The following is a 15,119-nucleotide window of genomic DNA, read 5'->3' on the forward strand; positions in this document are numbered from 1 at the left end:
TGAATTACCTTTATAACTTAACTAAAATGTAATAATTAAAGAAAATCAAATAATTGTTGGAGGTTAAATTAAATCTAAATATAAGAAATGTAGATGTAAAGAACAATAGTTTTTTCCTTGAGTTAATGTCATATAAATGTCTAAATTGTTTCCTAATCCTCTAAAATTAAATGAGACTTTACATTTTAAATTGATTGGTATTTAATGTATCATGTTAAAATTATAAGTTATATAAAATATTTATTAAAAAAAGAAAACTCTTGGTAATGTTAAAAAGAAGTGATACAATATTCTATTCTATTTAAGCTTTCTTGATCTATGCTTTTTAATTTTTGAGATTCACATTCTTATGAATACTTATAGCATTATATATTAGCTATGCATAACTTTTAATGTAACATTCATATGATTGTGTGTAGTTTTAATATTTATAGAATTATTGCATTCTTTTTTTTCATTTTAGGAAAAACTATAAGATATATTTTAATTTGAATGAGGATTTTTATTTATTTGGGTACTCAATTTTGAGTAAAATGTGAGGAAAAGCGTGAAAATTTTACTTTATGTAAAAGTATTTTCTTAGTTTAAATTTTTTGTAGTCTTAATATGTATCATGTGAATTCTATAAACACTCAAAATATATGTTTGTATTATTGAATCAATTCTTCCTATATTAAACCACTTTATTAATAGATAATCTAGGGGAAACAAATCTTCTCACCATCTAAACAACCACAACACAAAGTCAATTAACATGAAGAAGAATTTCAAAAGAATGATGACCAATCTAATCACACATAATGTACAGGCACCAAAATGTATAAAAATGGTTCAAAGGGAGGTATGAGAACAACTTTCAACCAACTACCTTAATAGGCAAATTAAAATTGAAACTAAAATACATTGATATTTGTAAATGCCTAAGTAAATGTAAGCCTACACAAACATCTCCAGTTTACTATAAATTAGGGAGATTATTATTAAATATAAGATACAAGATGAGTGTTGGAAATGAGGCTATGATAGGGTTTCATGCTTAACTATAATTAATTGAAATAAATCAATGACAAATAGAGAAAATCATAAGAAAACATGTTGGAGAAAACTTCTCTGCAAATGTTAGAAAAGAAAAGTGAAAGGAAGGAGAAATCTTAAAGACCCCTAAGGAAAAATTCCTTCGCCCCAACATTCATTGCAACAAAATAAGTGAGGAGATTCCAAATTTTTAGTGAGGAAGTTCACAAATTACAACTCTTTATGGATAAAATTTGAACTCATAATGCCATCATGAATGACTTACATTATTGTTGATAATAAGTTGCCACTTTTAGCTTTATAAGTATGTTGGACCAATGGAATGTATGTTACAAGTTTTTTATAAATAGTTGGATAGCTCCTTAGAATATGATCTTCCTCTTCATTTAGAGGGGTAGCTCCCTCATATGATATAGTTTGGTTTTCGGGTGTAAGATTTTAGAAATACAATGCCTCATTACATTAGTTCTTGATAAATGAATGTACAAATTTTTTACAAGAACTTAAAATAAGAAAATAACTAAACTTTATCACAAGAATCAATGAACTATGCATATAGATAGCAAATGAGTAAGCTCCAATTTTATGTTATCATCGTACTTTTAAAGAAACCAAGAAAATTATTACCTTCATGAAATGGAGAACTTGACAAAGAGGTACTAAGTTTTCATATAATAGATATATAAAATAATGTTCAAATACACAAGGATAATTGAAAACACCTCAAAAAAAACTTTGTATACATCAATGAAGAAATACTACTTCAATGATATGGCTGCTTCAAAATTCATAAAGTGGCAAAAAGTCCTTTTACATGACATTTTCAAGACATTTCTAGATCACCTCTTTATAACTAACTCTAGGTAAGAAAATGTTAGAATGTTTAGAATAACTAAGAAAGGGGGGTGAATCAATTACTCAAGGTCCATAAGTACCAATTGAACAATCAATCAAATAAATATTAAATGTTCTTCTTATCTTGTTTTAACTCTATCTCTATTGTAATCTGAATAACAATGTTAACTAGTAGTTTACTATCCTAAATGTAAAACACCATAAAACATTCATCACAAGATTAACACTAGAATTTAACATGGAAATTCATTTTGGGAAAAACTACAAGCAATATGTCACCACATTTTCACTCTTCTAAAGTGAGCCTAGTTAGGAGCCAACCTTGTTAAAGGTTACAATATACAATATTGTATATGTGAAAACCTAATCTATTGGGAGCACGCATAAAAAAGAAAAATTTTGTAGCATATGCATATATGAAGATTAAAATAAAACAAAGAACTACTAACTATCATTGAGTTTTACAACTAATGCAACCAATATAAAAGAGTCCTCACACAACCTCGAAGCAACTCAACAAGGGCATCCCATTGAGACCTTATTAGTGTGCTCTAGATTGTGGGAAGTATTTAAATTAAATTCAAATACATTAGGAAAGTGAACTTATCTAATTAAGTAAATTTAATTAAATAAGTAGAAGAATATGACAAAATATAACTAATTAATTATGTTGGTGTAAATAAGTATTCACTATTTACACTTACTTAAGTTTACTTAGGTTAATGCATATTTTTTATTATTTATTTATTAGCCACCTAGGAGTATGTGTACTCTTGTGAGTTGTCATGTTGACAACACAAGATTCCACACCTCTTTTATGCATGTGGTGTCTACAACACAAGAGTTAGCACACTAATTAAGAACATGGTGTCTACAACCTTGTCATTCTTATCCACTCATCTAGAATGATGGATAAGGCATGTGCTTAGTTGCCATGATGCTTATATTATCTCCTAGTTCTTTCTAGAGACATTCTAGGTGCTTCTTGAGAGCCCTTTATATATAGGCACTCCTAGTGTGTACATTCATCATGATATACTAAATAGAGCAATGTATTAGGACATAATCTAATTAATTGATAATGTCCATTTTTGGTCTACAATTGTGCTTGTGTTTGAGTTCTTAGTTCCTAGGTGAATTTTTCCCTTAGGAAAATTCATACATGGTATCAGAGCTTGGAGATTTTCTCATCACATAGTCATTCGAGACCATTGATTGCTTTAGCACCTCAACTTAAATTTGAAGTACTATAGAAATTGTGAGCATCTAGAGCTAGATCTAACCTTGCCATTGCATCTGGAATGTTGATTTAGTAAAAATCAACTCTAAAGTTGCCTACCCTAGGCCAAAGTAAATTGTGAGGCAATTTTTTTTTGCAAACTAGCACCCAAAGGACCAATTTGCAGCATTGGTATGATCATTTCAGATATGTACATTTAATTTTCACATTTGTATTTTTTTCATCTGCATCTCTACATTTTTCAGATCTGCATTATTTTCCAAAAAAAAATTGGCCTTTGGGTCGTAGGAGAGATTTTTTTTAGGTGAAGATTGAAGCTTGTTGGTGCAAATCAGATATTTGTATCACATTTAGAAGGTACAAAAACCCTCATATCAAATTTTGTTTCATCCAAATTGGACATCTGAGGCAAAATCTAGAGCCATTTGTTTTTTGGAGGCACAGTGGCAATTCAGAAAAAATAACAATAGCAGTGATTTTCAAACAGCGATATCTCCCTCATATGGACTCCTTTTTGCAAGCAATATTTTTTGTTTTGGGGTAGAATTTTTTGATCAACACATTGGTGCAGATGGTTTGAGATCTTTGTTTCTAAATTTTTCTACAACTTGCAAATCCTGATTTTTGCCACTTAAAATGCTTAGTACAGGCTCATCTATACTCCAAATTAGGTTCCATTTTTTTTGAAAGCGCATTTTTTTTTTCTACTTTCTAGATCTACAATTATATTATCGGTTTTGTGGACAAAAATACTACTTTTAGAAATAAGCCCTAAATTGGCAAGTGGCTACCAAGTGCCTAAATCATACATTAGAGGGGGTTCTTTGAGTCATTATTCTTTGATTCTTTGGAGGTTTCATTCATTAGTCCATCATGAAAGAGGCAGATCTAATTTACTTGACTCCAGACACCTATTAGGAATGGAGTCAACTTGTTGTCAAATATCTCAATCAGCACAATGCATTGCCCTATGCACTAGATCTTGAGTATCATCATGACAAGAGTCTTATCATTTGGTGTACTCTCTTTCTCTTTATGGTTGATGAAATTTTGGATACAAGGGTGAACCCACAATAGTGGGTTACACTTTTTTGGAGGAAGAAATTCCTCCAAAAAAGCATGGATGGCAAAAATCATCCGAATAGTTTCGATAGAAACTTAAATTAAAAGTTTCTATCAAAATATGCTAGTTTCGATCGAAACTAGTATATATGGCTAGTTTCGATCAAAACCAAGCTAAAAGTTTTGATCAAAAATTTAGTTTAGTTTCGATTAAAATTGGAAAATTTGTGCATGGATAAGCAATCACTCATGGGTTTCTAAGTTTCAATCGAAACTTTAGTTTAGTTTCGATCAAAACCCTAAACTGCGCTATATAAAACTGGGCGCAAGCTATTCTCTTCTCATTGTTTCAATCAAAAGTAAGAGAAAGATTGGCATCCACTCCATCAACCATCCAAAAAAGGTATGCAAATTTTGCTTTTCCCCTTCTTATGTGTTTTCAATTAAAATTTATGTGTTTTTAGTATTTAAATATATGTTTCTTTGTATATTTTATTGTTTTTTTTGTATGCATTGTGAATTTTTATGTTTTCCCTCCTCCTTCAACTAGTATTCTTGTTGTAGTCTTTACCTTTTGTCTCTTCATATTGTTCTAAATCCTTAGATCTATTTAGAGTTTAAAGATTTTTTTTTTCATCCATATTATCTAAATATATAATATTATCTTTTAATAAAGTTTATTTAAGTACACTCTAACTATTTTACCTAATCTAAACTATAAAACTAGCCATAACCATGACCTTTAAAAAAATCTTTAACACTAATTCTAACTTCAATTATAAGCTTTACTTCAATTTTAATCATAACTGAAATGCTAACTCTAATTTTTTAAAACCCCAATATAATTATTTCTCTAACCTAAGATGATGCTAAAATTAATTATATATCACTAATCCAAACCCTTACCTTGTGGTGTAAAACCTCAACCATAAAGCCTAACATTGACCCTAGCCATATAACCCAAACATAAAACCTAGGTATGTCATTTTAACCCAAACCCTATTCATGATCAACCATGATGTAAACCCTAACCTTAACCTCAAATAATATTTTCAAACTATATCTAACCTCTAAAACCCAACCAAATTCTAATTCTCTCCCTAACTAAGAGATAATATAAACACTAATCGTAACCCTATCCCTAATCAAAGCCATAATTCTAACCCTACATGGTGCATTATATGAATCCTAACATTGGCCTTTATTATAGCCTTAACCATAAACCTTGACCTTAACTACAATCTTAATCATAACCAAAGTTATGCTAACAATAATCCTAAGAAAATTATTTCTCTAACCTAAGAATAGTTCTAAACCTAACTATATCACTAATACAATTTAACCTAACCCAAACTTTAATCATGATGTTAAACCTAACCTTGACCCTAAAGCTTAATATTAGTAGTAACACTTACACTAGCCATCCCCAAACCCTAAACCTATCTATATTAAATTATTCCAACTTTTAACTCTAATTTGCTAACCATGATCTAAACAACCACACCATAACCTCAATGAAAAACCCTAAACCTAAACTTTATCCTAGTATGCATGTATATATATATATATATGCATATACACATAATATGTATATTTGTACATATCATGCACATGTGTGTATATATATGTGCATATGCACATATATATACACACACACATTATCTATATGTGCAAATATACATATCATGTGTATATGCATATATCTATATATACATATATATACATATATATGCATATTTACTTCATGGACCTAAATTACACTTGACAAGTTTATGTGCACATGTATGTCTAAAACCTTTGAACATTCAATCTAACTTAGATAGAAATATAACTTGCACACATAGTTTTTAAAAGGTCCTTGAGTTACAAACATTATATATAACAACATGTGTGTTTTAAAATTTAGTTTTTTTAAGGTACATGTTCATTTATGTTTTAGGACTTCTATATATATGTACACATGTACACACATGTTTAATTTTATTAAAACAATTTAAATACAAGATTTTTAATTTTGTCAAATTGTACGTACATATGTTAATATAAATTTCAAGTTTATTAAATGTCGTACATTTTAATTTTAATTTTTAGGTTTACACATTATACATGCACCTACATACATTGACACATGGTTGATCAACAACCTTCTATCCCCCCTGAGCAACCTATCTCGGGCCCTAAGTAGCAGCCTATACCTTAGCTTGAGTAGCCTATCCCAGGCCCTGAGCAGTAGCCTATCACCCCTGAGTAGCATCATGTCCCCCGTGATCAGCTACCTATCCCACCTTAGGAGCTCTATGATCGCACTAACCAGGAGATTCATAGACTTTAGGAATCCCTAACTAGTGGCACATGCTCTACTATCTATAGTGGTACATGCCAAAGTATCTTATGTAGCCTAAAATTTATTCGAGATGAGATTCATGGCGCTACCCCATATTCTGCACATACTATACAGATTGTCCTTGACAGAAAGAGACAAGAGGTCTCCTCTAGTCTTTCACTCCAAGAGGTGCAGGGCTTGGTGCCCAAAGATGTCCTAAAGAGGGAATGTTTCCCTCATTATCTTTCACAAAATTATGTGAAGGGGTATTCTCCCCTTAAGTGTACAGATCCACAGATGGTTGCATTGATATACCCACACTTCCTTGCTACCCACGGTCATTATCCAAATAATGACCAAATTCCACTCTATTTTGCCTGACAGCTTTATGCAGAGGTTCGCTTACATAGGGCGGTGAACTACACAGATTTACCAGGACATTTAGGACAGGGGCATGGTAGACTGGCTGATAGGTAGCTAGGTCATCCCTCACTAGCACATAGATCAATTTTCAAAGAGAGAGCGCCTGCTATTTCCCCTATGTTAGGTCCATCAGCTGATGAGGCCATGTGTAGCACTCAGTTACGTGGAATCATTCAGGGAGTTGGAGAGATTACAGTAGCTGTCAAATCTTCTTTGAGTGATGAGGTTGGTCAGTATTTGATGTCTTGTCGGCATTCTAGATCATCATCCTATGCTTCATATTCAGGAGAATTGTATAGTGCAGCAGGCATCCCTTCAGTGGCTAGCTTAGAGGGTCTCACTAGAGTGTTGGAACGAGATACTATGATTTGTCTAGCTGAGGATCTATTAGATACATATAGATTTGTATCAAAGCATCTTGGCATACCCATATTAGATGTTCGAGATCATGTCCATTGTAGTACTAGGACACATCCTCAGCCATATTCCTCTCATTGATCAAGTAGTGGTCATGGTGGTAGTGCACATGATGATCCACCTACTGACCACTCTTTTTCTCCAGAGAGACATGTACATACCATAGACCCTTCAGCCAGTGTTAAAGGGTAGGCTCAAAGTTCAAAGGTGGGCCTTAATGATGTTGATTTGAGCTTGTCGACCACAAGATGGATGGACTTGTTGACACATGATGATTCTACTTCTATGTCACCTCATCTTCATAGTCCACTTGGCTCTTTAGGACGTGTGCCAGTCACCAGTCATGGAGCTTGCGTAGATGTAGAGATGGACCTTGATGCGACACAGCAAAATTTGGATGCATTAGTGGACACAATCGATGCTAAGCAGTCTGAGTATTATCAGATGCTACCATCTACACAAGTAAAAAAAAAAATTGTTCATGTTAAAATTTCAATCATTTGAAACTAGTTTAATTTACACATGTGCATGCGTGCACATGTATGTATATCATGAACATAGATTTGTAATCATAGAGAAATTTTAATTTGATGTGTTGTATGTGCACATGTACAATGTAGGGGCACATACCTCTTTTTACTCCAACTTTGATGCCAGATCATGTACGTTGTCAAGACTCATTGGATGATGTCAGTAGTGGACAGATAATGTTTATTTATGTTTTGATTATGTGTACATGTGTTTTAATATCACTTTCTCTTGATTAAATGTATGTATGTATTTATATCACTTTCTCTTGAATTTATATATAGGGGTCAGCACATCCTAGTGAGCACCTTGATAGTCAGTCTTCAGACCGCGTTGTGAGGAGGCATGGTGATGATAGTCCTACACCTGATGATTTATAGTTTTTTTTATCTAGACAATTTGTTCTAAACTTTCATCCAGAGAGACATTTATATATTAGATAGACACTTTATATACACACATGATGCATGTTATGTTTATATTTGATTTGATATAGATGTGCCTGGATCTGCATGTCTACATACATGTGCATGCTATTTATATTTGATATTATCTTTTGATAGATCTCTAGATAGATACATCTTTTTGTTATTTGTTCTCAAGATGATTGATACATGTTACATTATGTTGTGGAATCTAATACATTATAGATCTAGATCTAGTATATTATAAATTGTTTCTATCTAAGATATGTAAGTAATTTATTTAGATATGTACACATGTAATATATTGATTAAATATATATATATATATATATATATATAATTCATGTAATTTAAATGTCTGGTAATATATCATGTATTAAATGTTCAAGTATCAGGTAATTAGTTGTACATAATTCCTAACTTGAGTAAATCTATAGAACTCATCCCTTTAATTTGTACACATCCTAGAATTTTATCCCCTTAAGGCCAATGTTCTAATTCAAGTCCAACTTAAAACATGTACAAGTTCAAAATTTAGTTAAACAAATTGTAATTTGAACTTGAAAGCTCACATGTCAAGTAATTAGTTAAATCGAAAGCTCACATTTCCTAAAATTGAAAGCACATGTCCTAATTAGTTAAATTGAAAGCGTACATGTGTTCTAAAATTGACAAGTTAAATGAAATAGAAAGTTCAATATAATAGAAAGTTAAATGAATTCAAGACATAGAGTTAAAAATGAAAGAGTAAAAGTTAAATTTAGAAAATTATTTATCCCACCAAATTTAAAATTCATCAAATGATTGTTCAACCAAATTTCAAATAGTTTGAACCAAATTTCAAATTGTTCTTGAGTTACATTTCAAATTTTAATAATAGTGAAATTTTAATTTGTACACATATCCTAGAATTTTATCCCCTTAAGCCCAGTGTTCTAATTCAAATCCAACTTAAAACATGTACATGTTCAAAATTTAGTTAAACAAATCGCAATTTGAACTTGAAAGCTCACATGTCAGGTAATTAGTTAAATCGAAAGCTCACATGTCCTAAAATTGAAAGCACGTGTCCTAATTAGTTAAATTGAAAGCATACATGTGTTCTAAAATTGAAAAGTTAAATGAAATAGAAAGTGCAATATAATAGAAAGTTAAATGAATTCAAGACATCGAGTTAAAAATGAAAGAGTAAAAGTTCAATTTGGAGAATTAGTTATTCCACCAAATTTCAAATTGATCAAATTATTGTTCAACCAAATTTCAAATAGTTTGAACCAAATTTCAAATTGTTCTTGAGTTACATTTCAAATTTTGATCATAGTGAAATTTTAATTTGTACACATATCCTATAATTTTATCCCCTTAAGCTCAATGTTCTAATTCAAGTCCAACTTAAAACATGTACATGTTCAAAATTTAGTTAAACAAATTGCAATTTGAACTTGAAAGCTCACATGTCCTAAAATTGGAAGCTCACATGTCCTAAAATTGAAAGCACATGTCCTAATTAGTTAAATTGAAAGTGTACATGTGTCCTAAAATTGACAAGTTAAGTGAAATAGAAAGTTCAATATAATTAATTTTATAGACTCCTAATTTCATCCCCTTAAGGCAAGTGGTGTTCGAATTTCTTTCCCTCAAGATACACATGTTAGGTTTAATTAGTGTACACACATACATATAAGTTCATAATTTCTATAATTAGTTACTTTATGACAATTTGAATTCAAGACATTGAGTTAAAAATGAAAGAGTAAAAGTTCAATTTTGAAAATTAGTTATTCCACCAAATTTCAAATTGATCAAATGATTGTTCAACCAGATTTCAAATAGTTTCAACCAAATTTCAAATTGATCAAATGATTGTTCAACCAAATTTCAAATAGTTTGAACCAAATTTCAAATTGTTCTTGAATTACATTTCAAATTAGGAGTTGTTTCTATCTCATATCAAGTGGATCAGCTCGTTCTTGGATAACATTCAATATTTTCTCATGATCATCAATATGGAGTCTCAACTTATGTATTCCAGGTCCTTTGACTAGATGAAGAGTTAGACCAATGGCAATAACATGGTTACTATATTGATATACCTTATTGTTAGGTTGATAATCAGTGAAATGAATCCCATTTTTAAGTACTTTTCTTTGCTTCAAATATGTTCCCTGTACAACAACAGAATCTACACATGTACACATTTAAAAAATACATCAATCTTGAATTTAAGTCAAAGAATTTGAATTCATAAAAAACATACATACTTGACATACATGTACATAATTCAACTATATACTAACCTGTGGGAAAAATAATTTCATCACTTATTTTAGTCTTTATTAGCTTCTCTCTTTCCATGGTGCAACATAATAAATAATAATTAACACCTTCTACATTTTTCAATTCTGCCATGACTACAAAAACATTTCCTACAAAAACTTATATATGTCAAAATTTTTGATACATGTCATGTACATAAGTACATATATATAATAAAAATTAACCAAATTTATGAAAATTTTATAAATGTACATGATCTAGGTATATATATAGTTCATACATACCAACTCTGATCAATCCTAAAATATGGTTATAATCACAAGAAATCAATGGAATATCATCATAGTTTTCATCCTCAAACTCATTCGTATTAATAACATCTAGTGGCACCAAAGTCCATTCACCCACATATCCACGTTCTTGATTAATACAAACATCATAGTCTTCATCAATACAATCAGGACAAAAACATGAGTATTCTCTTGTGTACAATGACCACACATTACTATTTGTACTCATAACTGAATGCAAAGATCGTGTCTTCTCTACCCTCTTGCATGCATGCATTGATCTTCTATCAACACCTGAATGTGTACACAAGGTCCATAATTTAGTTAGAGATCATCCAAGGTAACATATTAAATATAAATTTAAGATTCAATTAAAAAATATGAACAAATTAATTTATATATACCTGATACCTCCCAAAACACTCTAAATGGTATGACTCGATCCGCTTGTGATGATGTGTTATCTATATTTGTTGGCACCGAAAAATGTGTTTTGCACCACTCAACCACATCATGAGCATTATTAATTTGATATCCTTTATAGTCCATTTGATACTTTCTTAAAGCACATTTGATACAAGCTCCTGCACCATCATGCTCACCCTTTCCATATCCACTCTCAAAAAAATTCCAAATGTGTGGTATATTAAGGTATTGATGATATCTACATAACGCATAAAATGGTCTAAATGATTTAAATTGTGTTGCACATCCATCTGACCATACAAAATGTTTTTCTATTTTAATGTTTTTGTTTTTCAAATATTCAAAAAATGTCTTAAAATAATGTTCCACAAAATGTGCGTCATGTTCTTTGTCATCACTAATGTAAAAGTGATACTCTTTTTTAATGACTCATGCTTGATCTGTACTTTCCACACCATCCAGATCAATTTGTGCATGTTAATAAGACACTTGAACCATAATAATAGCCTACTCTGTATAGTAGTATTCTGCTTGAAGTTGTTTTTGAGATATGAAAGAGTAAATCTCTGCCAAGTCAACATGAGATAGAATTGTTCCAGGTGGGAAATTTTCTCTTAGAGTTTGAAATTGTTCTGCTTTCCACTTAGCAAAAAATGCATGGCATATATATGGTTGAATCAATTTATGAAAATTTGACATAAATTCTCTAGCCGATATCTCATCCTCTACATATTCTAACCTTGTTGATTCTTTTCCAACTTTTTTTTCTGACTTTATGTACTTATATCTCTTACATTTTACCATCCTTGTTGTATCAGTATCTTCTTCTCTCAAAGGAAATTTAGTCAAGTTACCACATGTTTCACAAGTTCCTCTTATGTAATCTATTTCACCTATTGCACAATCATTTGGTTTGTCACATAAGATTGATGTTTTGAATTGACTCGGTCATTTAGGAAAAGTATTTTGAGAAGTTCCACCACTTTCTTCTATCATCTTTCGGAACCCTTCATATTATAGATCAAATTCAACATGATATCGACAACAACATGTTTCAAAAGATTTATTTATCTTCACAAAATAGGGCTTCAATCTTTCAAACATTGTTTGTCCAATCTTTATGTTAGGATTTAAATTACAAAATGAGAGATACAATTCATGTTGAGTAACATCCAACCAATGTTTTTCATGTTGAATATGTTCTTTAGGCCCAATCCTTTGCTTCATGATATCTCTTCTATTTGGTGAAGGACAAGTATTATCAATCCAAAATTGAATAACTAAGTTCTTAACTGTTTCCCCAATCCTGTCAGATCAAGGAGCTCTACACATTAGTGCCCAATTTCCTTCTAATGTACTATCATTCAAATTGTTTCTCCTTTTTAGATAATGTAGTACTGTCTTTCGACTATACCTGAAATGAGATGATAATGAAGAGATCTATCTATTTTGGTATGTTTTCTTATTTAAAATAGATGTCAGTATCACTCTTCGTGCAATGGATTTATCTGCAGATCTAGTTTTTTTCCCAATGGAATGTAACCCTTCCTTAACACTTTCAACAATATTTTTTTCTAGTTTAGAAGTCCTCCTCTTTTTTATACTTTTATCTATACCCAATAGTCTCAGTGGCTCTTTTAATTCATCTTTAAGAAGTGAAATTGATAATAGTTGAGTTTTCTCCACTGTTGATAGATTCTCAAATTGTGCAATTATGTCTTTAGATTTTTTATTCAATTTCCTCTTCGTAATATGTGTAAGTTGATTAGCATATTCTCTTAATTTTTCCACATCCATTTCAATTAAATGATCTATGTTTCTATGATTAATTTTTCTCTTCAATCTTTGAGCTAGATTAACATTCTCATTTGTTGTTTGATCTCGGGCTGCACAAGAAAAAATGAAACAAAGTCTTAAGATACAATCCCTTTAGGGGACATATATGTATACATATATACATGTTTAACTTGAGTGAAATATTATGTACTTGATTAAATTATCTAACCTTCAGATGGTCCTTCTTCAATATCCATTGCTTCATCTTCAATTTCCTCATGTCCAACATTTTCATCATCTACTAGAGTTGCATGTGCACAAGATAACAAATAAAATCAAGTAAGTTTATAAGGGGAATATCACTCACTAAATTTAAAAATTAAATATATAAAGTTTGATAGAGACCTAGAAATCTAGAGAGATCTATATTATATACTTGCAAGAGATGCACATGTACCTGTTTGAACTTGGGATGAACCTTCTCCAATGTCAGTAGGTTATCCTAGTTGACTACGTCCTAAATAAATTCAATTATTTAAAATTGATCATAATCTAATAAACCTTAATGGACTATAGATTATTAACATAATTGAATAAACAAGGTAATTTCTGTGCTAAATAAATTCATAATTTAAATTTATTCATAATGTAATATTTAACCTACGGACTAAATATGGACATAATTGAATAAACCCTAATGGCCTAAATATGAACATAATTTCAAATGAACTCTTAATATTAACTTAATAGTAATGCTAATTTAAGATAAATATCATATTCCTAATTGGATTTAAACCCTAATCCTAACTAAATAAACTAATTAAATACATTGGAAAAAAGATTGTGCATGTGTACTTGATCTAAGATAGTATATTGCTAGCATTTTTCGATGATTTTCATTTTCTTGTTCCTTAGTTCTTCTTCATGCATATTTACTAGCTCTTTTCTCTTTATTGCCCATGTCGTAAATTCTTCCTCCAAAATTCGAAAATAGGTTGAAGTTTGTCAAATATTTCTTTCTTCCCAATTCAAAAGCCAATAACTTGATTTCACATAAATTTAAATTGAAAAAAATGAAACTCATATTTATATTAAAAAAAAATTCTTTAAAAAAATATCTTTATTAGCCGACTAGGTAAAAACCCCTAGGGACCGACTAGAGAAACACCCCTAGGGACACACTAGGCAAGATCCCACAATATTTTTCCATAGTTTCGATCGAAACTAGCTTCATAGTTTCGATCGAAACTATTAAAACACTTTCAATCGAAACTATGAAGCTAGTTTGTTAACTGCTTGGTTAAACCACTTAAAGTTTCGACAGAAACTAAGTGATTTAGTTTCTACCGAAACTTTGGAAAAATGTTTCGATAGAAACTAGGTTTCTATCGAAACTAGGTTTCTATCGAAACTAGGAAGATAGAAGGCCACAAGAATAGTTTGAAGTTTTTTCAATGATTTCCTTTCTTCAAAGTTGAATTACTAGGTACAAATGGAGCATTGAAGACCTAAAATTTTGCATGACTGAAGTACTCTAAACTAGCTTTCTAATGACTATGAATTTGTTGCTTTTTTAATTTTTTAGGTATATATTTTTTAACATGAATTGAATATAGGTTTATTATAAAAAATAAACTGAGATATTCAATGCTCATGGAAAAATAGTAAATACAAAAATAAAAATTTTGAAAAATAAGTACGGTCTCTGTATTTGAGTCACCTTTCAATTATTTTTTTTTTTTGAAATTGGGTAAATATATAATAAGTTACATGTGTCAAAAGCCACGTATGTCTAAATTAGTGTTATGCCAACTTTAAACTACAATAAAATATGAAATACTAATGATAAAGATATAAGACCAACTCTATAGTTTAGGTATGGATGTTAAAAAACTAAATTTGAAAGAATCACGTTGATATCTATTGTAGAAAAAAAGTTTGTGTGTCAAAAAAAGTGTCACTCTTTAAAAATCAGGTTTTTGATATCATACCAATTTTTGTAGGAGAAAAAATAATTCAATAAATTCAATTTTAAAAAAATT

The sequence above is a fragment of the Cupressus sempervirens genome, chromosome 9 (genome assembly GCF_028749045.1).
Source record: "Cupressus sempervirens isolate cs-2001-9-10 chromosome 9, ASM2874904v1, whole genome shotgun sequence".
Taxonomy (NCBI): Eukaryota; Viridiplantae; Streptophyta; class Pinopsida; order Cupressales; family Cupressaceae; genus Cupressus; species Cupressus sempervirens.